The sequence below is a fragment of the Phycodurus eques genome, chromosome 10 (genome assembly GCF_024500275.1).
Source record: "Phycodurus eques isolate BA_2022a chromosome 10, UOR_Pequ_1.1, whole genome shotgun sequence".
In the NCBI taxonomy this organism is placed as follows: domain Eukaryota; kingdom Metazoa; phylum Chordata; class Actinopteri; order Syngnathiformes; family Syngnathidae; genus Phycodurus; species Phycodurus eques.
Genome location: NC_084534.1, coordinates 12,190,901 through 12,216,462, shown reverse-complemented (window position 1 = coordinate 12,216,462; position 25,562 = coordinate 12,190,901). Strand labels below are relative to the sequence as shown.

Here is a 25,562-nt window from a genome sequence, read left to right as displayed (position 1 = left end):
TGTTGTTCATGTGAGATAGCTGTTGTTCTTCTGAGAGTGCAACAATATATGACAGCAATATAAGGTATATGTCACGTTTTGGCTTTTGAAGGCACTGGAGGCAAGGAAGTGGAAGACCCAAGTGCAGGGAAGCAGGGAGGCAAGGCAGGAGTGCAGGAGTCTCACAAATTATATTCACTTTCAAAAACAAAGAAGAAACACTTGAGTAAACCCAAAACAAGAAACAAAACATGACTGGTGAAATAACTGTGCGACAACTGGTGACTATGACTTGACCCAGACAGAGACAATGACACCTGACTTTGACAATGATCCGACAAGAACTGAAAGAAACTAAGGAACTACAGTGGGTATAGAAAGTGTTCAGACACCCTTAAAACTTTCACTCTATTTTGCAACCATTTGCTAAAATCATTTAACTTCATTTTTTCCCTCATTAATATACACACAGCACCCATATTGACAGGAAAAAAATTTAATTGCTGAAATGTTTGCAGATTTATTAAAAAAGAAAAACTGAAATATCACAGTCACAAGTATTCAGAACCTTTGCTCAGTTTTTAGTACAAGCACCCTTTTGAGCTAATACAGCCATGAGTCTTTTTGGGAATGATGCAGCAAGTTTTTAACACCTGGTTTTGGGGATCCTCTGCCATTCCTTCTTGCAGAGCCTCTCCAGTTCTGTCAGGTTGGATGGTGAAGGTTGGTGTACAGCCATTTTCAGGTCTCTCCAGAGATGCTCAATTGCGTTTAAGTCAGGGCTCTGGCTGGGCCATTCAAGAACAGTCGTGGAGTTGTTCTGAAGCCACTCCTTCGTTATTTTAGCTGTGTGCTTAGGGTCATTGTCTTGTTGGAAGGTAAACCTTCGGCCCAGTCTGAGGTCCTGAGCACTCTGGGGAAGGTTTTCGTCCAGGATATCCCTGTACTTGGCCACATTCATCTTGCCTTCGATTGCAACCAGTCTCCCTGTCCCTGCAGCTGAAAAACACTCCCACAGCATGATGCTGCCACCACCATGCTTCACTGTTGGGACTGTATTGGACAGGTGATGAGCAGTGCCTGGTTTTCTCCACACCATACCGCTTAGAATTAAGGCCAAAAAGTTCTATCTTGGTCTCATCAGACCAGAGAATCTTATTTCTCACCATCTTGGTGTCCTTCAGGTGTTTTTAGCAAACTCCATGCAGGCTTTCATGTGTCTTGCACTGAGGAGAGGCTTCAGTTGGGCCACTCTGCCATCAAGCCCCGACTGGTGGAGGGCTGCAGTGATGGTTGACTTTCTAGAACTTTCTCCCATCTTCCGACTGCATCTCTGGAGCTCAGCCACAGTGCTCTTTGGTTTCTTCTTTACCTCTCTCACCAAGGCTCTTCTCCCTCAATTGCTCAGTTTGGCCGGACAGCCAGCTTTCGGAACGGTTCTGGTCATCCCAAAAGTCTCCCATTTAAGGATTATGGAGGTCACTGTGCTCTTAGGAACCTTAATTGCAGCAGACATTTTTTTTAATATAATCTTGGCCAGATCTGTGCCTTGCCACCGTTCTGTCTCTGAGCTCTTCAGGCAGTTCCTTTGACCTTATGATTCTCATTTGCTCTGACATGCACTGTGAGCTGTAAGGTCTTATATAGACAGGTGTGTGGCTTTCCTCATCAAGTCCAATCAGTATAATCAAACATAGCTGGACTCCAATGAAGGCGTAGAACCATTTCAAGGATGATCAGAAGAAATGGACAGCACCAGAGTTAAATATATGAGTGTCACAGCAAAGGGTCTGAATACTTATGGCTGTGTGATATTTCAGTTTTTCTTTTTTAATAAATCTGCAAAAATTTCAACAATTCCATTTGTTTCTGTCAATATGGGGTGGTGTGTGTACATTAATGAGGAATACAATGAACTTAAATGATTTTAACAAATGGCTGCAATATAACAAAGAGTGAAAAATTTAATGGGGTCTGAATACTTTCCGTACCCACTGTAAATACAAACAGATTGATGAGACAATGAGGAACACCTGGACAAGACACGAGTGGCTGGAGGGAGCTGATTGGTCGACACAAGGTCGAAGGTTGACAAGAACAGGTGAACTCAATAACTAAATGAGCACACAAGACATGAAAAACATGAAACAAACCTAAACACAACCCAAACAAAAACACAGACCATGACAGTATAAGACCAACTTGAACAAAGCAGTGTTCAGAAACTCGGGCAAGCTGTCATTTTTTTTTTTTTTTTTTCAATTTCCTGAAAAGTTGTCATTTTGGAGGTGAGGGGATTCTGCCTGACAGCTACACGTGACCCTAGTGAGGATAAGTGGTGTAGAAAATGGATGGATGGACTTATCGCATCTCGAGAAGAGAAAATAAATTCATCAAAAAAGGAGCATAAGATCCCCTGACAAAAATGAAAAATGAAATATACAGTAGTTGCATAATATACTATTTGTGGTGACCCACAGTTAGGCAGCTTACTTCTTGGTTCATGAAGAGATGTTTAGACGGACAGGGCCATTTACATTCTGGTGCGGGGGCAACATTTGCACTGTAAAAAGAGAAAACGAATTCCTCTGACAGTGAAAAGTCTGTTCGCCTGCTCATTTGTTGGTGATCAGGTTACTTCATGGAGAATGACATTAGATTCTACCATCATCCATCCATTCGCTGTACTGCTTATCCTTTCTAGGGTTGTGGGTGTGCTGGTGCCTTTCCTAGCTAATTTGCCAATTGCAGGGCACATAAAAACAAGCAACCATCCACACCTAAAGACAATTTGAGTCTTCAATTAACCTACCATGCTTGTTTTTAGAGTGTTATTAGGATTCCCACATAGTTTCCAGGCAGGACACACCATGCTACAATATGATCGGCTCCTGTTTCAGGGGAAGCTAGCATAGTTATATGCTAACCAGATAGGATTAAGACTGAATGCAGCAACTGTCTCATCCGAGAGCATCCCATGGGCTTTTACAGTAGGCCACCCGGTTCTTGTTCCACTTTCCAACGCGTCTTTCCTTCTTGTCGGTTAAATGTGACAAGATGGCCTTCTTTCCAAGTAGCTCTCTGACAGAGCTGCGAGCCACAGTGATGAGAAAATTTCGTATGTGGCCATCCGTCGTCTTTAGTTTGATAAAAATCCAATTCCCTCGTCTCATGCAAGCGTCTCCATTAACGTCCATCTATCTTTTGCCACACGTGCCTTGGGGCCGTCTGGCCAGTTGCTCCCAGCGCACCATTTGTTACAGTTAGTTTGATCTCCTCAGCCCACTTTCCTTTGTACGCTCTCTTTGAAGGGGCCCGCATAGGCTGGCATTGTGTTCAAGGCTAACGAAATCACAGTGGCAGGGTGGGAATGAAGTTCGACTTTTTGCCGCCATCGGCTGATCTAACCTAATAAACACAATGTTAAATTGAGAATTACTGCCATAGCTAGGTTGTTGACGGTACCGTCGTTCATATTCCAGACGGTGGTAATTGCATCATTGTTAATACTATAGCTCTCAATGGGCCATTATTGAATATGACTTCCTCAGCTTTTGGCATATCTCTATTTCTCCCACTGGATGCCTGCAAAAAGTCTTATGAGAGTCATCCTGCTCTAAAGACAGCAGAGAATATAACGTCACCCATTAAGAATAGCTTAATGGCTGATCTCAGTTTGCATAAGTAAAAATGTTGGATATATTACTTCCTATTTCATATGTTTTGGCAAATGTTTTTCTGACAGAATAAGTAAGGAACCAATCTTGTCTTTGTGGGTTTTTATTACAAGAAAGAAAGAAATCTTTGCAAAGAGAGACAAAATCAAGAGAGAAACCTGAAGTTGCTTTGCATTTCTCCCCGTCTCTGAAGAACACATAGTTAAAATAAAATTGGAGGGAAAGAAGAAAGAAAGACCTATTCACACAGTTATCTTTTCCTTGAGAAAAAAGGGAGGCTAGTAAAGCTACATTTGAAAAAAGTCACATGAGAACACACTCTATTGAAGTAATAAAAATCACACAGAAATGTGGAAAAATATAATAAAAGAATATATATATGTATATATATATATATATATATTGTCATAACAGATTTGTTATCACTCTGTTATTGTGAGATATGAGAATATGGAACTATTAATTTTACCAACAATTCCTTTTTCTCAATTGCCCGCAGGTGTGAATGTGAGTGTGAATGGTTGTTTCCTTATATGTGCCCTGTGATTGGCTGGCGACCAGTTCAGGGTGTACCCTGCCTCTTGCCTGAAGATAGCTGGGATAAGCCCCACCACGCCCGCGACCCTAGTGAGGATAAGCGGTACAGAAAATGGATGGATGGATGGAGTTTTAATGTTGTCGTTTCCTCTCGTTGCACATGGTTCTTCTCAGTTGTTTTCCAGACTGATGAGGAGAGATAAATTAGCCCAGCTGCTCCTGTGTTTAGCATGCAAGTTAACAATAAAATGGTCTGCATGACAAATGTGCCTGAAGTTGCTGTGTTGATTTGTATGTTTTATGCACAGAATAAATCCCCCTCTTCCAGCTACGGATGCATGGCTAGGAATGCCCGCCAAAAAACATCACAGACAAAGTTAGATTACATTGTTGTTGTGCTTGAGCTGTGGACACTGCAGTAATTTTACTCAACTGTCTCCATTCTCCTCCACTGGTCGTTGTTTGTTGTGATCCATGAGACAGGATAACCGCAAACGTAGCCGAGCCCAATAGAGCTGAGGTGGTACTGGTGATTGAAAAATCAGTATTATATGTAAAGATGCTGTTATTTCATTGAAAGTGATCATGCTTCAGGTAAAAGCTGACGTGAACACTTGTGGACCTCGGGCTCAGTTAACCACACTGCCATTCTGCAACCTTGCTAGAGGGTAGAATGAGGAAGTCATTCTGACATGAATTCATCTTGTTGGGCTCGGCTGGCAGCTGTAACCTGTTGTTGCTCAGCTCATTGCTGACAGCGTTATATAACAAGACAATTTTGGCCAAAAGCCACGTAGCATCCACATCGACGTGGGCAGCTTATAAATCAGCCAAACATTAACTACACTTCACAACATACAGGAACTCTTGCATGGATGCAATGAGCTGAATATTTGAGATGTCTCCCTTACAGTGGGTACGGAAAGTATTCAGACCCCAATAAATGTTTCACTTTTTGTTATATTGCAGCCATTTGATAAAATCATTTAAGTTAATTTTTTTCCTCATTAATGTACATGCAGCACCCCATATTGACAGAAAAAAAACTGAATTGTTGACATTTTTGCATATTTATTAGAAAAGAAAAATAGGTATTCATACCCTTTGCTGTGACACATATATTTAACTCTGCTGCTGTCCATTTCTTCTGATCATCCTTGAAATGGTTCTACGCCTTCATTGGAGTCCAGCTATGTTTGATTATATTGATTGGACTTGATGAGGAAAGCCACACACCTGTCTATATAAGACCTTACAGCTCACAGTGCATGTCAGATTCAAATGAGAATCATGATGCCAAAGGAACCGCCTGAAGAGCTCAGGGACAGAATTTTGGCAAGGCACAGATCTGGCCAAGGTTGCAAAAAAAAAAATTATGATGCACTTAAGGTTCCTGAGAGCAGAGTGGCTTCGATAATCCTTAAATGGAAGACATTTGGGATGACGAGAACCCTTCCTAGAGCTGGCCGTCCAGCCAAACTGAGCAATCGGGAGAGAAGAGCCTTGATGAGAGAGTTAAAGAAGAACCCAAAGATCACTGTGGCTGAGCTCCAGAGATTCAGTCGGGAGATGGGAGAAAGTTCTAGAAGCCAGAGCCCTGACTTAAACCCAATTGAGCATCTCTGGAGAGACCTGAAAATGGCTGTCCACCAACGTTCAGAACTGGAACTGAACTGGAGAGGATCTGCAAGGAGGAATGGCAGAGGATCCCCAAATCCAGGTGTGAAAAACCTGTTACATCATTCCCAAAAAGACTCATGGCTGTATTAGCTCAAAAGGGTGCTTCTACTAAATACTGAGCAAAGGGTCTGAATACTTATGGCTGTGGGTTATTTCAGTTTTTCTTTTTTAATAAATCTTTTTTTTTCTGTCAATATGGATGCTGTGTGGACAATAATGAGGAAAAAAATGAACTTAAATGATTTTAGCAAATGGCTGCAATATAACAAAGACTGAAATTTTTAAGGGGTCTGAATACTTTCTGTACCCACTCTATATGCCTCCTATCCTATAATTCAACATTTGTACATGTAAAAATCATAAGAAATTGATCAGGGGTGGGCAAGCCACAAATATTTTAATATCTATACAATATTTGTTGCATTTATGAAGCAGTCTTTTAAAAACATATTTTGTTAGTTAAATTTTATATATACTGTTAAAAAGTAATTTATCTTGGTAAATATTAGTTGTTATATTTTGATAGTAGAAATAAACATTCTTAGATGTATATTTTAATGTTCTATTAAATCATTAATTAAATATAATACAATTATAATACAATTCAAAGCAACATTGAATTATTACTTCATTATTCAAATAAACTATTTTTCAGGTGCATTTAAACTTTTTTTTAACACATCTACAAAAGACTTGGCCCATCTGTCCATTTAAAAAAATTTATTTGGCCCCTGAGCACAAGTTTGCCAACCTTTCTATCCTTTATTGCCATTGCACATAATACAATGAACATTTGTTAAGGGCAGTCTCTTCCCATCAGCAGCATCCTAATAAATGAAGCTACCAAAAGTATTGGAAACTGTAACTGACAGGTTGTATGTCATTGTTTTTCAAAACAATAAGTACTGCAGAATGTCTTCACTCAGTTTCAGATTTGGGTTTTGCTCGTGCAGACTACATAGAGTTTGAGGTGTAACCAACATGAAATACAGAGGCTTGTGGCGGTCGCAGAAGATGGAAGCTTAATCAGAGCCATTACACAAACATTGGCCATATATACTATAACCAAATAAACAAAGAGATCGATCAACTAAAACAACAGCAGTTGACGACAGAAATGTTGTGAGAGCTGTAAAGAAAAACCCGAAAAGAACTGTTTCTGACACCGGAAACAACCTGCCGAAGGCAAGAGTAATGGTATTACAACATACTGTTCGCAGAAAACCTCATGAGCACAAGTACAGAGGTTACACTAGACAATGAAAAGCACTCATTAGCAAGACGAATGGGAAGGCCAGGCTGGAATTTGCCAAAACGTACAGCGCTGACCCTTAAAGTTTTAAGGATGGATGAGACAAAATTAATCTTTACTAAAGTAATGAGACGGCCAAAGTTTGGAGAAATAAAGGCTGTGCTCATGATCCCAAACTCATCTGTGGAACTCAGTGGAGGTAATCATGGCTTGGCTTCTTTTGGGACAGACTCATCAATCTCCATTGATGTAACACATGATGGCAGCAGCAAATTACACACATTACGTAAGGAGTTAAATGATTTTGAATGCTCCTGCTGTGTGTGTACTGTATATGTACATGTGTATAATAATAGTATCAAATTCAAATGTATAGAATGGTCTTCATGAGTGGGATGAATATAGAAGTTTATATCATCCCAAAAAAAAGTCCAAGTGATAATAAAGCAGTTTGCATTTGCAGGCAATATGCACACATTCATATACAGTAGATTTATACACTCTCAACCAAAATGGAGCTATAGGTGAGCTTTTATGACCATTATTTTCATGTCACAACCTTCAGCCCCGTCATTTTACATAATCCTTTTAGCGGTTCATTCACCCAGGAGCCACACACCAATTTAAGAGAAGTCTCAAAATAATGTCCATTGGTAATTGAGATTGTCAATCTGTCCACAGAGACCCCACATTCTTGTTTTCCACATGCGCCTGTAATATGCATGTGTAGCTTATTCACATTTTCTTTTACTGTCATATCCTTCTGAGAGTGACACCCATGAGTGACAAGTGTTGTCTACCTGTTTGCCTGCTAGATGTGTCAATGAGTGAGCTTTATGGTTATCCATCCATGCATGAACAGCATGCTTGCTGTGTGTGTGTGTGTGTGTGTGTGTGTGTGTGTGTGTGTGTGTGTGTGTGTGTGCATGCTTGCGTCTGTGTGTGTATGTATGTGCTTATCTCTCTGGAGCCAGGTCCTGCAGAGCAACCGTGCTGTGTTCACTGTCCGCCTGTATTTTAGCACCGTCTGCCACTTGGCTGTCCACAGTTGAGAGATTCTCTTGAACAGCTGAAGGCAGCATGGTACAAATTGTAGGAATGGTTAGTGTACCTTGAATTAAAAATGTGAGGTATTAATATTAAAACACAAACACAGGGATCAATGATAGTGTGACCTCATACAATCTACGACAGCTGATGTATTTATTGATTCGACTAAGTGCTGGTAACCTAAGTATATGAGACAAGGGACCAATGTGGCAAGACTAATTTATCCTGATTCTGCTTTGAATTTATTTAAGTAATGAATACACTCCAAGAAACAAACAACACGTAGCAAATCTCTTGCAATGACATCTTTCCTCCAGGGGCACTAAACATTAAAAGCAGCTTTATCGATTATCTCAATTAGCCAGAGGCTTGCAGAAAACTTAAGCACTACAATTTTGTAGATAACTCCATCTCCGTGAATGCGTATGTACGTGCAAACCTTGTGTCTGCAAACCGCATTTCCAATGAAGTTGGGATGTTGTGTAAAATGTAAATAAATACAATACAGTGATTAGCAAAGCTTTTCAACCTATATTCAATTGAATACACTACAAAGACACGATATTTAAAATTCAAAATGAACGTTATTATTTTTTTGCAAACATTCTCTCATTTTGAATTTGATGCCTCCAACACATTTCAGCAGTGACATGGGCAACAAATGACTGAGAAAGTTGAGGAATGCTCAAAAAACACCTGTTTGGAACATTCCACAGGTGAACAGATTAAGTGGAACAGGTGAGTGTCATGATTGAGAATTAAAGGAGCGTCCCCAAAAGCCTCAATTGTTCACAAGCAAGGATGAGGCGAGGTTACCACTATGTAAACAACTGCGTGAGCAAATAGCCAACAGTTCAAGAACACAATTTGTCAACATACAGTTGCAAGAAATTTAGGGATTTCATCATCTACAGTCCATAATATCATCAAAGCATTCAGAGAATCTGGAGAAATCTCTGCATGTAAGTGGCAAGGCCAAAAGCCAACATTAAATGCCCGTGACCTTCAATCCCTGAGGCAGCACTGCATTAAAAACAGGCATCATTATGTAAAGGATATTGCCACGTGGGCTCAGCAACACTTCAGAAAACCATTGTGAGTTAACACAGTTTGTGGCGACATCTACAAATGCAAGTTAAAACGCTACCAAGTGCAAGTCATATATCAACAACAGCCAGAACCGCTGCCGGCTTCTCTGGACCCGAGCTCATCTGAGATGAACCAACGCAAAGTGAAAAAGTGTGCTGTGGTCTGAAGAGTTGACATTTCAAATTGTTTTGGGAAATCGACATCGTGTCCTCCGGGCCAAAGAGGAAAAGGCCCACTCAGATTGTTATCAGCGCAAAGTTCAAAAGCCAGCATTTGTGATGTTATCGGGGTGTGTTAGTGCCTATGGCATGGGTAACTTGCACCATTAGTGCTGAAAGGTACATCGAGGTTTTGAAGCAACATATGCTGCCATCCAAGCAACGTTTTTTTCAGGGACATCCTTGCTTTTTTCACCAAGACAATGCTTAGCAACATTCTGCATGTGTTACAACAGTGTGACTTCGTAGTAAAAGAGTGTGAAGACTAGACTGACCTCCAGTCCAGACCTGTCTCAGATTGAAAATGTGTGGCGCAATTCGTCTCCTCAGTTCCTAAACGCTTATTGAGTGTTGTTAAAAGGCAAAGTGATGTAGCACAGTGGTGCACATCCCCATGTCCCAGCATTTTTGGAATGTGTTGCAGACATCAAATTCAAAATGAATGAATACTTGCAAAAAAAGCAATGAAGTTGATCAGTTTGTCTTTGTAGTGCATTCAATTGAATATTGTCATGGTCTATGTTTTGGTTTGAATTGTGTTTGGTTTTGTTTCATGTTTTCCTGTGTCCCATGTCTTTCATGTATTGTGTGCACATTTAGTATTGTGTCCACCTGTTCTCGTCAACCTACCTTGTGTCGACCAATCAGCTCCCTCCAGCCACTCGTCTTGTCCAGGTGTTCCTCATTGTCTCATCAATTTGTTTGTATTTAGTTCCCTGGTTTCTTTCAGTTCTTGTCAGTTCAATGTCATTGTCACATGTCGTAGTCGCCAGTAGTGTCGCTCAGTTATAGCACTAGTCATGTCTTGTTTCCAGTTTTAGGTTTACTCAAGTGTTTCTTTGTCACTTTGAGTATCAGTTTTGGGTCTTTGTTTAGTTAGCTTTTTTCATGATCCTTGTTTGCCTTTGTTTTGGAATTAAATATCATTTTGGAGACTCCTACCTTGCGTGCCTGTTTCCCTGCACTCGGGTCCTCCACTTCCTTTCCTCCAAGTTTGCCTGCAAAAACCAAAACTGTGACAAATATAAAAGGTTTAGCAAGTCATTAAATTATTTATTTTTTCCAATGCAGAGTTTTCAGACCTTTATTGAGCCAATGCACCTATTCTACATTTTTTTTAAAATAAATAATTGTTTTTTAAAAACTATCTCGCAGAACAAATAAATGGTGACTGGTCAATTGAGGGTCCTAGGGCGCCGCCCTACTGCTCCGCTGAGTCACTTTGATTTAGAAATCAAAAACTACATAAATTAAAACAAAATTAAATAATGAAAATGAAATATAATAAAAATATGTTAAAATATGTTATTTCTATTTTTAGATGAGAAGGATAAATAGTATACAGTTAATGATGAATAAAATTGTTTTGTTTATTTCTGTTGTCTGATTTTATGACACAAAGTCCGGTTTGGATGCAAACCTGTTTCCTCCTTGAGTCATTAAAAGTTTGCGCAGTAGCTCCCCTTGCAATAGAAACGAATGAGCATGGTGGGGCATTAGATGGCACCGCACACGGAGGTATGCACCCTCCCACCACGGACCCGTAATCACATCCGGCTACTGCTGATTGACGAGTAAAATGGACCTGCTTTCTCGAGTTGCATTTGATTGGATTACGCTCTAAACAATAAAAGCAGTGTGTATGTGGCACATCGACAAACACAAATTTCCTTTAACTGGAGGACATGATTGGGACATGGCTTGTATTAGACTCTTAATACATGCCATGCCCTCATGAATTTACATCCATCCATTTTCTGAGCCGCTTCTCCTCACTAGGGTCGCGGGGCGTGTGGGAGCCTATCCCAGCTGTCATTGGGCAGGAGGCGGGGTACACCCTGAACTGGTTGCCAGCCAATCGCAGGGCACATAGAAACAAACAACCATCCGCACTCACATTCACACTTACGGGCAATTTCTCCAATTAATGCATGTTTTGGGGATGTGGGAGGAAACCGGAGTGTCCGGAGAAAACCCACGCAGGCACGGGGAGAACATGCAAACTCCACACAGGCGGGGCCGGGGATTGAACCCGGGTCCTCAGAACTGTGAGGCTGACGCTCTGACCAGTCGGCCACCGTGCCGCCCATGAATTTACAATAATAATAATAATAAAATAAAAAATCTGTCTTGCTTAAAATGTAAATTTCCTTACTGGTTTTATTTTGGCAGGGTTTCAACCACCCTTTTCTTTGTCCTTGATATGACTCTAAGCCAAAGGTTGTATTGTATATTGGTTAGTCTGTGAGTGGTGGTTTGCATTTTTGTCATCTGTTTTTGCCCAAGCTGCTTGCTTGCTAGCCATCGACTGATTAGCTATCATCAAAAGATTACATACTGTTAGAACACAGCAAAAATAGGAGTTTCCCACTGTGTGGAGTTTGCCACGCACTCCTGCATGATATGATGCGCAAAAGTGGTGTCGTTTCGTATTTGGTTGAAATTTGTTTGTTGACAGACAATTCCTGGTTCATGAAGGATGACAAACAAACAGGCAGTGCCATTATGATTCTGGGGGGTAGATGTTTCCGTTGATGCTGTCGTGACTCAAACTGTGAAAACAAATTCCTGGATCCACATCTTTATGCCGATCCTCACCAAAACATTAGTTGTTTCTTGGATCATGCAACCACTCCCAAAAGTATTGTGAAATACTTTTTGGTATGGTAGCACAGTGGTCAAGTGGTTAGCACTTTTTTTCTGAAGATCATGGTTCGAAACTTGACTCCAGCCTTCCTGTGTGGAGTTTGGATGTCCTCACCGTGCTGCGTGGGTTGACTATGGATACTTTGGCTTCTCCCACATTCCAAAAACACTCAAACTTGTCGAGACTGCAGGTGTGAATGTGAGTATGAATGCTTGTTTGTCTACTGTATATGTCCTGCGATTGGCAGCCGACCAATCCAGGGTGTACCCCGCTACTCCCCCTAAATCAGTTGGGATAGATTACAGCTCATGGTTGTTGTTGTTGTTTTGTGCGTGTGTAATCCTGCTACTGTATCTGTCCTTCTATTTACTGTTCTACGGAGTCAAAATAACTACAACAAAAACAACACCAAAGCCCAAACAGTATGCAAATGGTTTGATGGCCCAAACCATTTGCATACTGTGTTAAAAGTGAGTAGAATTGTTTCTTTGTGTCTGTAGCCATTAAGAATTAATTATGGGCAAGGAGAACTAAACAGAAAATGTGTTTACTAATACAAATAATGCCCACTGCTAGTTTGTCAGATATTAGACACTATTGATGAATAAAATACAATTTAATTTAATATTTAATTAAATTAATTTAACTTAATCTAAAATAAAATTTTACAATATTTGTTTGGCACTGAAACTGGACCCCTCTAGATTAAATGATTGATTTGGAACTTCTGCAACATGAATGCAAACTATAATTCTAATTCTAAAGATGGGAGAGATTGTCAGCTGGCATCCTTGAGGAAAAAATAGGTTTTCATCTTACGCTGATGTGCCACTTTATAACACTGTCAATGTCAAACTGAGTACTGTACTTCCCAAAGCCAATACAGTCAACCGCAGTGTCAGATTTGCTGCACCAGTTCTCTTGTTATAAAGTATGCAGACACATTCACTGATCTATCAGGAGTCAGATTACTGTAGCCCTCGTATTTCCTGCTGAATCTTAATTCTTCATTTTATAAATACTGTGAAAGGATCGCTGAGGTGTGGAAAAACTTGCAGAGGACCGTGGACACTTGCACACGTAATAACTGTATGATTAAACTAAAATAAAGTAAAACCCCTGACCTTACAAGACACTTGACAGACACAACTTTGTTGGCAGTCATTGATCATTATACTTTCAGCTACATTACGTTAGGAATAGGAGTTGCTTGGTCAAAATAATGTGCGCATGCAATTGATATTTGATCAATAATATTGCTCATATTAAAATGATCAATACAAATAAACTATTTTATGAGTTTCTCTTTCCATTCCATGGGTATCATTACATTATTTTCTCTGGATCACAAAAACACAAAAGGCAAGAAACAAAACACACTTCTGGAGTTAATACTTCCTGGATGTTACACTTCGCTGCTTCCACTGTATTATAATTAGCCCTGATAATTTGTTAATTCACAACACAAATGTGTTCCTTAAATTTCAGAACATGCTCTTCCTTTTTCTTTTTCTTTTTTTTTTTTTTTAACAATTTCTGATTTTATCTTTTGAAAAGCTATTAAGGAGCAATACATTTCTTGTCATGTAATTGTTAAGGGACACATCTCTCAGTGTTATACACACACACAAACACACACGCGCGCACGCACACACACGCGCACACGCATGCACACACACACACACACACACCTACACAAACACACACACACATCCAATTATTGCAGGCTAGCTACAATTACTCCAGCTGCTGGAACTGTCAGCACGCGACTAAGTCATGAAACATAATTACAACATGTTGAGAATTTTTGGAATGAGCATGCGTTTCCTTTTGGAAACGTTGTCACGCTGCCTCAATTGGGAGATTCGCACTCGAGTCGTCTCCCATCTGCTCGTTAAAAAACACAAACTGCTCGAAAGAAAACATGACATTCATCTTGATGAGCTTCTAAGCTTTTTTAGTCAGACTTTTCCTTTTCAGTTTGCCAAAGCATTGAGAGAACTTTTATATATTCAATCTAACAATAACAATGTTCTGAAAGTTTTTTTTCACAAATCATAACACTAAAAAAGTATTCACACCTTATAAAAGTAAAATGAACAACAACTGAGATTATGATTGATTGTATTTATTGCGCTGGACTCTTTTAACGTTGTATTTCAAACTCAATCTAACTGGTGTATTTACGTAGATGAGATCAACATCGCAACGTTTTTGCTGCACTCGCAATTTGCAGATCTCGGGTACGTATCGATTTTTTATACACATTTGGAATGGGCCTGACTCCGATGAAGATACAGTCTTTTCTTTTTGGCTTGTCCCGTCAGGGGTCGCCACAGCGTGTCATCCTTTTCCATGTAACCCTATCTCCTGCATCCTCCTCTAACAGCAACTGCCCTCATGTCTTCACTCACGACATCCATCAACCTTCTCTTTGGTCTTCCTCTAGCTCTCATGCCTGGCAGCTCAATCCTCATCATCCTTCTACAAATATAATCACTATCTCTATTTAATATCGTTGGGATAGGTGGTGAAAAACCGACCGAGGATAGGATATCACGGACTTTCACTTACGTGCAATATGGTTAATTCTCCATCCATCCATCCATCCATTTGTTTTACCGCTTATCCTCACTAGGGTCGCGGGCTGCTGGAGCCTATCCCAGCTATCTTCGGGCGGGATGTGGTGTACACCCTGAACCGGTCGCCAGCCAATCGCAGGGCACATAGAAACAAACAACCATTCGCACCCATATTCACACCTCCGGGCAATTTAGAGTCCTCAATCAACCTACCACGCATGTTTTTGGGATGTGGGAAGAAACCGGAGTGCCCGGAGAAAACCCACCCAGGCACGGGGAGAACATGCAAACTCCACACAGGCGGGGCTGGGATTTGAACCCCGGTCCCCAGAACTGTGAGGTAGATGTGCTAACCATTTATCCACCGTGCCGGCTATGGTTAATCTTTTTAAAAAAAAAACTCAGTCCTCATCCTGGCCTCTGAAAGGCGCTTTTGGCCCTATCAGCAGATCCTTCCAGTCTGATGCCTGAGTCTCATTTCTAATTCATCTCACTGTGGCCCAAGCAACCTGTGAAGTGCAGCCTGACATTAGTCCTTAAAATCAGCAGTGTGCAATGAAGCAAGGGGTTGCTACTTTTAGCCAACTCCAGCTTCACTCCCCCAAAGTCCCGGGTGTCTTCATATTTCTTCATCTGTACTTTACAAGTAAGTTTCGCCATGCTAAGGCGGCACGGTGGATGACTGGTTAGAGCGTCTGCCTCACAGTTCTGGGGACTGGGGTTCTATCTCCGACCCCACCTGTGTGGAGTTTGCATGTTCTCCCCGTGCCTGCGTGGGTTTTCTCCGGGCACTCCGGTTTCCTCCCACATCCCGAAAACATGCATGGTAGGTTGATCGAGGACTCTAAATTGCCCGTAGGTGTGAATGTGAGTGCGAATGGTTGTTTGTTTATGTGTGCCCTATAATATAGAGATATTTAAAATTTAAACTAACCATCGGCATGCACTGTGCCTAGCACTACTAAGAATGTGTAATATATTGCCATCCAAATGGCTTTTGTAACCCTTTCCAGACTGATAGATGTCAATTACGTTGTTTCTCGACGGTTCTGGAATTTCTTTTGATTATGTCATTTTGTTGCTGCTTTTTTAGATCTTTTGTCGGACTTGATTTTGTCTGGGCAGATTCTGATTAAGTGATTACTTGATTGGACAGGGCTGGAGGTCATCAGGCTTGGGTGTAATCAGTGAAAATTAACCCATAATTTTGGTTAGCCACAATTAATTCATGATGAAACAAGGGCGTTAATCACTTCTTCACACAGGGCCAGGTAACTGAAGAGTTTTTTTCCTTAAATAGATCACCATTTAAAAACCACAAAGTATTTTTATACAGGATCGGGAGAGTCTTCCTGTTCTGAACTCCTGTTTTATTACCAGTGCCTTATTGGGTTGAATAAGGCTACCCGGATGCGCTGCCATTGTTAGCCAAGTAGCGTTCTCTGTTTTGACTCAATTGCCGCAAGACACAATTATTCAATAATCAATTCCACACAGTCGACCGAATTCCAAAAAAATCAATGTTATTATGCCCATCCTTAATATCCACATAATTGACTAACATGTATTAAGGACAAAGTAAAACATTCTATAATTGCAACAGGATGTACTTCATATATACAGTACAGTACCGCCTGTGTTTTGTGTGGAGGATATCTGGATACAAATTGATTCCTGTGCACCATTAACATTGCATGTGTCTGTTGTTTAGATACCATGCACATAAATTCAAGATATTGGTATTTTCATCAAATTTAGTTGAGCGTCATTTAACTATAATGGTGGTCTCAAATGTTTGTGCACATCAAGCGGTTTTCATGCAGGAAGAAGCAGCATTATATGAATAACAACATCAAGGTTATATGTTTCTGCATTTTTTAAATGTCCCATTGAAGTGATGAATGATGCAAAATTGAGTTTTCTTATGAAGTTTCATGTGTTATTCTGCTAGATTTGGAAGGTCATCATCAGACAATGAGTATTTACTACTGAGTAGGTAGAAAAAAATGAAAAGGTTTATACTGTATTTGGCATTTGCTTGGGATGCAGTGTACTCTTTATATATGGACAGTAGGAAGAAATAGATCAATACTCAAATGCACATTTTAATTTGCACACAGATACCAATGCAAAAGCACAATCTTGTGCCAGAGAGCGAACCCCTCTGTGTACATAGTGGTGTTATCATACAGCACACGTGGTGAGTGTTTGCTGAAGTGCGGGGGTGATGGGAGTCCACATTCAACATTGTCAGAGTCTCAAACACTGTAGGTGTTATAAAAGACAGCAGAATATGGATGTGTGGGAGCCTGCTGTGATTAAAATGTGCTATTGAGACAGGAGCAGGAAAGTAGGTCGAAGAAGTGTAAAAGTAGACTTTTCCTTGTCTGAACCCGAACATCACTTGGCCTCAAGCACTTGAGCCCACGATCTGATTATTTGAACACAGGTGGTAATGCGCGTGAAAATGCTTTATCCTCAAATGTTCAATGTGTTGTGGCAAGTAAAGCATGACAAGGTACTGTAGGTTGATATCACAATGTTTTCTCTTTCAGGAACCCTCCACACTTTCACATTAAGGCTTCACAGAAATGAGCTGCCAATGTAAGTCTTTCACTTGACCTTAACCACTCATGTTGTTGTTGTTTTTTTAATGAAGCTCAAACATGATGGAACAATGCTGGAACATCTTCACCTTCAACCGGGTGCACTATTTCAGCAGCTAATTGCAATTCCCTGCAAATGCACTGACAAGACTTCAAAGAAGACTTGCTGGAGGTAGAGAAAGTCAAATTCACATTTCAAACACAACCTTCCTCTCATTTTCCAGTTTTACAAATTTTTCTTCCCTAGCACAAGGAGGGCTTGAGGCGATGTCAATAACAAACGAAGATATGAGACTTTCCAGTAGGTTTTGCAGAGGGTTCCGTTTCTTGACTTTGAAACATTATGATTGAATGCCTACAAACCTTGAAGTTGAGTCTGAAATGTTGTATAAGGCATGATGAAATATGAAACTACAGATTGACATCACTTTCGGAAGACCATCTGAGAGCACCACAAAAAAAAAAATAATAATAAATGTGCATCATTTAGTCAAGATGTCCTCAGTACTTTTCTCTCTCATCTCATTTAGATTCTTATACACCAAGCAGATGTACTTGTGATGTAAAGCACACAGAATGTGTGTGGGTGCTGTTACCAAGCTAAAATTCCCCCCAAAATCAATTGTGGTGCTATAGTGCTTATTAATACATCAGAATACGACAGTGTAGATCAGGGGTTGGCAAACTTTTTGGCTCAGGGGCCACGTTGGCTTTTAAAATTTGACAAGCGGGCCAAGCCAGGACCAGATGCTTACATATCAGACATTAAAAAAGGCATTGTAGTATTAATACTTACATTTACTTTTAATGGGAACAGTGTTGTTGATCACCTTTTTTTGCCAATGCATCAAAGTCTGGTGTTAGTTTTGTTGTGGCAATTCTCAGAACAGATCTGAGGTGTTCATCACTCAGCTGGGATCTGTAGGAGGCTTTGTTGGTGTTCATCACACTAAACGTCTGTTCACACACATATGTAGAGCCAAACAACACCAGCATCCTCTGTGCCATCTTCCGGAGTTTTGCAAATTTGTCCGCTCATAATGAAGCATAAAACTCACCCAGTTTAAGAGAGTTGAACTTCTCTTTTAAGACAGTATTACATTGGAGATCAATCAGTTCCAAGTGCAGCTCCTGTGGCGCTGTTTCAGGGTCTTGTATGAGGGGACATGACACCAGCTGAAGTTACTTGTCAATTTTTCCAAAATCAGAGAACCCATGGCAGGATTCTCCATGCAGGTCATCGAGTGATTTCCTGTATTTTCTCACATCGAGGAGCCTCTTTCAGCATAGCCAGTGTTGTTTGACATTTGCTTTGAGAATAAAGCTAGCTTGGTTTTGAAGACTCTGATGTTTGTATAAATTTCATGCACAAACTGGTCTTTCCCTTGTAGCTCCACGTTCAGCTCATTCATGTGTGTCAGTATGTCCACAGCAAAAGCTAAACCACAACGCCAATCTGTGTCACTCAGCTCAGCTTTCTCAAGTTGCGCCAAAAATTAGACTTGACACTTGCTCCAAACTTAACCAGCGGACATTTGAGTGGTAATGCAAGTCCTGGTGATCATCATCAGTTCCTTCGAGAAACTTAATAAACTGACGATGCCGAAGTGGCTTTACGACATGGTCGAGCTACAGTACAAATTTACACAGCGCTTCCTGGTGGATTATGCAGGGTAGAAAAATGACCTCTTGCTCAGGGTTGTCCTCTTTCACCCTTTCTTGGATTCTTTGTAGCAGCCCGATGGTTTTTCCAGTCAGATTTGGCCATCCATCTGTAGTAATGTAGCAATCATACTCCAAGGTAGCTGGTGCCTCTTGATGACTACCGACACGCTATCATACAAATCCTCTCCACGCATTTTTCCCTTCAGGGATTCCACGGCCAAAAACTCCTCCGTTATCTCAAAATTATTATTAATAATAATAATTAATAATAATACAAATTAAAAGCTGAGCGGTATCCTTTATGTCATTACTTTCATCCAGTGCCAAGGAATGCAATGTAAATAACTATGCTTTTTTGTTTAGCTTGTTAGCTAAGTCTTCATCAATTAGCTCAACACGGCGAGTCACTGTCCTGCGTGATAAGCGAATGCTTTCAAATTTGTTCTTGCTCTCAGGACACAAGATACTCGCTGTCTCTACCATGCATTCTTTCAGACACTCCCCCTTAGGAAAGAGGCTTGCTGGTTGGTCTTCGCTAGTTTGACTGCCAGCAAAAAAACTAACCTTTGTGTCTGAATCTTGGCTGGCAGCTTGTCAGATAAAGGTGTTTTGCTGAGCCTGCAAGATGGATTTGAACCGGTGAGCCATATCCATGCGTTCCTGCGTTGATGGGTTGTTAGCATAATTGGCATCCTTGGTAGAAAAGTGACGGCTGATGTTGTATTTATTTAAAACCACAATGGTGTCTTGGCAAATAAGGCATACAGCCTTTGAAAAAGTGAGTGAAAAGTGAAAAAGTATTTAGTAGTCCATTCTCTATTAAACACTCGCCACTCACTGTCGACTTTTCTTTTCTTTGACCCACTCGTGGTTGAGGATGAGTTCCGAGCAGTAGCAGAGTAAAAACAGAGCAGCCAAAGTCAAGTCAATGTATCACTGTGCCTACTGCGCCACCCGGTGGAACCACTGGGCATTACAGGACAAGGTCAAATGAATGTAGTCATGATTTTGATATGATTTGGGCGATTATGTACCAGTCTTTTGTGGGCCAAATTGAAATGAATAACGGGCCACATGTGGCCCACGGGGCGTAGTTTGCTTAGCACTGGTGTAGATGGTGACATCAGAGTACAGTAATCTGATTGAACACTTGGATGGCCTTCTGATCATGTTCTTGCTGTGTTCATTCATTCATTCATCTTCCGTTCCGCTTATCCTCACTAGGGTCGTGGGCATGCTGGAGCCTATCCCAGCTATCTCGGGGCGAGAGGCGGGGTACACCCTGAACTGGTCGCCAGCCAATCGCAGGGCACATATAAACAAACAACCATTCGCACTCACATTCATACCTGCGCGCAATTTAGAGTCTTCAATATTTATTTTATTTGAAATTGTTTCACCCCACCCCCCTCCCCTTTTTTTTTTTTTAACAGGGGGAGTACAAAAGCAGATTTCCATATGCAAAGAATTTCACCAAACGCTAAAGACAAATTGAAAATAGACGTTAAGGGTAAAGCAATGAAATCAAATCAATCAGCAATAAAAAATGGGGCTCTAGTTTGTCTGGGCCTCTCGATTTCCTGGAATCCAAAAGTCTGAGGGTCTTATGCATCTCAGCAGCAGTGACTGGCCTAAAGGAAAACTGACTGACTTTCAGGCTGTTCCCTTACTTTTCTCATGATCATCCTCATTCCATAAGGGAAGATCTTGCATGAAACTCCAGACTGAGGGCAATTATTGGTCAATTTGCATCTTTCTCTTTTAAATAATGACTCTAACAGTTGTCAACTTCTCACCAAGCCTTTTGCTGATGGTTTTCTTACCCATTCCAGCCTTGCACGGGTCTACAATCTTGTCCCTGACATCTTTGACAGTTTTTTTGTCTTGCCCATGGCAGTCTAGAAATTGGAATGTAAGAACCTGATTCCAGGAACAGGTGTGCTTTGTACATATGACAAGTTGAAATCAGGACTATTGATAATTGGTGGGTTTTACAGAGTTGTGTGCGTATCTGTGGGTGCCACATTTCTGACTCAGTTTTAAAAGATCAAGTATTTATTCAACTCAATTAAATGCACAACATTCTATAACTTGCATGTTTTCAAAAAGATGAAGATCATAGTGTAGACCTATTGTCTACTACTGTCTCCACACAATTTACAATTTTATAGAAATATATTGCATTGATGCCACACTTCTAGAAACATGGTAACCTCAAACATTTCTGCAGTGTTTTTTGCTGTCTCACTTTTTCTCCCTCTTATTTTTCTTGCCTTGTGCTCTCCGAGCCACCAGATTATTTCAATACAGTATGAGTGAGGACAAGTTGTACAAACCCAGCCATAAATAAATGAAACTGTTGAGAAGACTTCTACACAATGTTGCTAGTCTTAAACCTAAATCAATGGCACTACTTGCCTTATACTTAAGGGATTATGTTTCATAAAATCTCCTCAATGTAGATAAATAAATCATTTAATGTCAATCCACGGTCATTCATTCTTTCATGCTCATCCTTCCTGAGCCATATGAGATTCGGTCCCTGTCATGTCTCTGGGCAAAAAAAGCATTTGCATTAAAATACACTGATTAACAGTCTCACGTGTACATATGCATACTGAGGACCATCTCATGTGCATATATATTTGCAGTTTCCTGTCGAAATGGTGGTCCTGCCAGCTGTGTAGCTGTGTTTTGGTGATAACATAATGCTCCAATGACAAAGCTGCTCTACATCCCTCCAGTGAGGACCCTGGGGCAAGTCTCCCCGGATGATGGATGAGAAGGTGGAAGCGGAATCACACTCACAATAGGCCCTGATGAAGGTGCTAGAAATGGATCCGGAGGTCACATTTGACACTGGCTTTTGTCTCCACGCTGTATAATTAATCTGATGATCAATGAATCACACAACATTCACTGTGGAAAATTCAGACTACGCAATTTAAGTGTGACAGGCAACATTTGCCAGGGGATGATCAGATCAGCGAAAGGCACAAAGTGCAGCAACGCTTTGATCAAAGTGGAGCTCCCGCTGCATGAGACTGCAGTGATGTGATGTCTGCACTGAAGAGATTGAAGCAACTCCCCCATATCAGAGGGTTGAACTTAGTTTTGCTTCTCCATTTGGTGTATTATATGTACAACAGAACCTTAAAGGGGAGATAATATGGAAAAGTGACTTTCCAATTGTTTGAATACGAATATTTGGGTCTCTGGAGTAACTGTCCACCTATATAGTGTGAAATTACTAATTATTAGTTGTTGTTTTTTTGGAGCAGGCTATTTAGGAAAATGTGTCACTAAAGCAGGCTAAACATATACTGTATCGATTTGAAACATCTTAACCGAGACCCCACACGTCGAGGTAAAAATCGGCAAGTACTTCGTGTGATTACTGCTCTTATAGTGTGTGGCGTACTCGAGTTGACCAACACAGCACACCTCACATCTAACCAAGGCTGTCCTTGGAAAGTGCAAACACAACCTCTATTTGGGTCACTTTCTAACTGGCTATCGTTAATGTCACGGAGTCTGTGACTCGGCCCGACTCGGCGGTGACCACACACACAAGGATTTGCAATCGTAAATATTTAATAGGTTTAACGTTTTCCATTGTCGACCCCGACCGTTTGCCGAGCAGATCGGGGAGGAAAAATCCTTCTTAACACACCACCAGAGGTGGGTAAAGTAGCCAAATATTGTACTCAATTAAGAGTATTCTTACTTTAGAAAATATGACTCACGTAAAAGTAAAAAGTAATCCTCCAAATAATGTGTGTGTGTGCGTGTGCGCGTGCGTGTGGGCGTGCATGTGTGTGTCTGTCTGTGTGTGTGTGTGTGTGTGTGTGTGTGAGAGAGAGAGAGAGCGAGAGACAGAGAGAGAGAGAGAATAGAACATACCCCAGAAGATGAATGTTTTACAGTTACTTGTGACTATAAAATAGTGCTAATGTTTCCACATGCACAGCCAAAACAGCCAAGTAGCAAAAACATCTGCAACTTACCGCAAGGTGTTTTCTCAAGTTAGAAGTGGGCTGAAATATCCAAATTTAGGCAGTGATAAAACTACGCTATCTGTTAAAGTTGTTGTTTTTCGTAGTCTGTAATGGAAACACCAGTCGCGCACGGCTGTCACGCTTCATTTTAATTGGCCCGCGAAACCAAATAGAAGACTTTGTGACGTGACTTTCTCATGTCAAACATCACTTTGGAAATCACGGTGGATTGAAGCAACGGCGCCAGATGCGGAGTCAAAAACGAAAATCTAAAAATAGATTGCGCACGCAATTTTTGATAAATGAAAGTAGCAAACAGCATGTATATATGTTTCTTCTTAACATAAATACCAGTACTTGACTAAAAGTCAAAAGTATGATTCATTAAAACTACTCTGACAAGTACAATTTATTCAAAATGTTACTTGAGCAAATGAATTGGAGTAAATGTAGCACGTTACTATCCATCTGTGCCCACAACAGAGGATGACAGCTCAGAGACATCAGAAAATGTGTGTATCTGTATATTTTTACGTTTTTGTTTCATATTGTGCACCTTGTTTCTCTATCCCTGGACCTCAAATCTGTAAATGAAGTTGATTGAATCGGGCTTTTGCTGACTTTGTTCTCAAGGGAGGGTAAATATGGCCCAAAAGTCGGTATGTATCTAGCCCACATAAGCAAGCCACTGACAAGTGTGTGATATCACAATCAGACTAAAATCCATCCCCACACCGTGTTTCTCCACCCATGACTCAGCAGCTGTTCTGGTAGTATGAAGTATGAACTTGTTCAACACAAGGACAGGGAAGGAACTGATTGGCTGACAGAATGAAGCAAAAGGCTGATGAGATCACGTGGAACTTGGTCTTACTTAAACAAGACCAGATAAAACTCAAACTAAAGCACATTTAAACTAAACGCAAGATCTTAAAAAACAACTGAAAGCTTTGACGAGAGTAGTCCCCCCCCAAAAAAAAAAATAAATAAATATGAAACACCTAATCTATTCAAGAGATGGGAGGCTGCCTCCTCAAATCTATTTATTTTTTTCGATGAGTCATGCCAGATTTGCAAAATTTCAAACCTGTGTGAGCTTACTGATTAATTTACACAGCCCACTCACTATATAAATAGAAGTTTTAAAAAACATGCTAAGATTAACCTTCTCTGACTCAGAAAGTCTCATCATTTTCTTTTACGCGCAAGAGGATGGTCTCAACATACAACACAAAGTTTGGAAATGGATACTTGGAAGATTATTTCCCTGTTCTTTTTGCCAATTAATGGTATATCCTCGTAATGCATTTTATCAGTATTTTTTTTTAACTCTGTTCTTAACCTGTACAGTCTTCGAAAACCTTTTAAAAGCACTCTACAAGTAAGATTTATTATTCTAATTGCTTGCCGGCACGGTGGACGACGAGTTAGCACATCTGCCTCACAGTTCTGAGGACCGGGGTTCAAATCCCGGCCCCGCCTGTGTGGAGTTTGCATCTTCTCCCCGTGCCTGGGTGGGTTTTCTCCGGGCACTCCGGTTTCCTCCCACATCCCAAAAACAGGCGTACTAGGTTGATTGAAGACTCTAAATTTCCCGTAAGTGTGAATGTGAGTCCAAATGGTTATGTGATATGTGCCCTGCGATTGGCTGGCGACCAGTTCATTTTAAGAGGTTAATGGCAAGAGGGAAGAAGCTGTCGGAATGTCTGCTAGTTCTAGTTTGCATTGTTCGAAAGCGCCTACCTGAGGGAAGCTGGAAGAGGTGGTGACCAGGATGTGGAGGGTCCAAGAGGATTTTGCATGCTCTTGTCTTCGTTCTGGCAGCGTGCAAGTTTTCAAGGGTAGGTAGGGGCGTACTGAAATTTTTTTCAGCAGTCCTGATTGTACGTTGCAGTCGGAGTGTGTCCTTTTTTGTGGGCGTACCAAAGCAAACTGTGATGGATGAACACAGGACTGATTCGATGACTGCTGTGTAGAACTGCCTCAACAGCTCCTGTGGCAGGCTGTTCTTCGTCAGAAGCCGCAGAAAGTACACCCTCTGCTGGGCCACTTCAGGTCCTGAGAGACTATAATTCCCTTGAAGGTCTCGATGGTTAACACGGGGCAGTTGGACAGCGTGAGACACCCCGGTGTCTCGAGCTTCGGGTATGTTCGGAGAGTGCTCAACACGCGTAATAAAAACCTAGTTTTCCGCTAAACTATAGTTGAAAACTTGCTGGAAGTTACGTGCATGTATTACATAACATATAAACAATGAAAATCTGAATTTTAGCTGACCCCATAACATCTTTGTCCTCTGACCTTTAAAGTTCCCAAGAATAATGAGGGGTGAATCTGGGTACTTTTTTTTTAGTTTGTTTACTTGGTCAGCGAGTGTTAGCAGTGCGGCATTCGGGTTAGCTTGAGGAGGAATGTAGACACTCGAGAGTATGAAAGAGGCAAACACGTGCGGTGAGTAGAGTGGCTTACAGTTCAAAAACAGCGACTCCAAGTCCGGGCTGCAGTGTGCGCTGAGCTCCGTGACGCCGGTAAAACCATTTTTCCTTGCTATAGAAGCATATCCCACCGCCTTTTGTTTTCCC

General features: G+C 40.9%; 1 protein-coding gene across 10 annotated transcripts in view; it reads left to right on the top strand.

Moving 5' to 3' along the window:
- The window catches only part of dlgap4b (discs, large (Drosophila) homolog-associated protein 4b), a 138,118-nt gene that overhangs the window by 68,272 nt on the left and 44,284 nt on the right, over positions 1-25,562 (top strand). For 7 of the 10 annotated variants that reach the window (XM_061688264.1, XM_061688273.1, XM_061688267.1 and 4 more), the window contains one exon: positions 17,267-17,315. The exons of 2 other annotated variants lie outside the window; for them this stretch is intronic. The gene's annotated coding sequence lies outside the window, so the exon portion shown is untranslated. Of the gene's footprint in view, positions 1-17,266; positions 17,316-17,400; positions 17,490-25,562 lie in introns of those variants that run through there. One more of the 10 variants, XM_061688274.1, reaches the window with a different exon arrangement.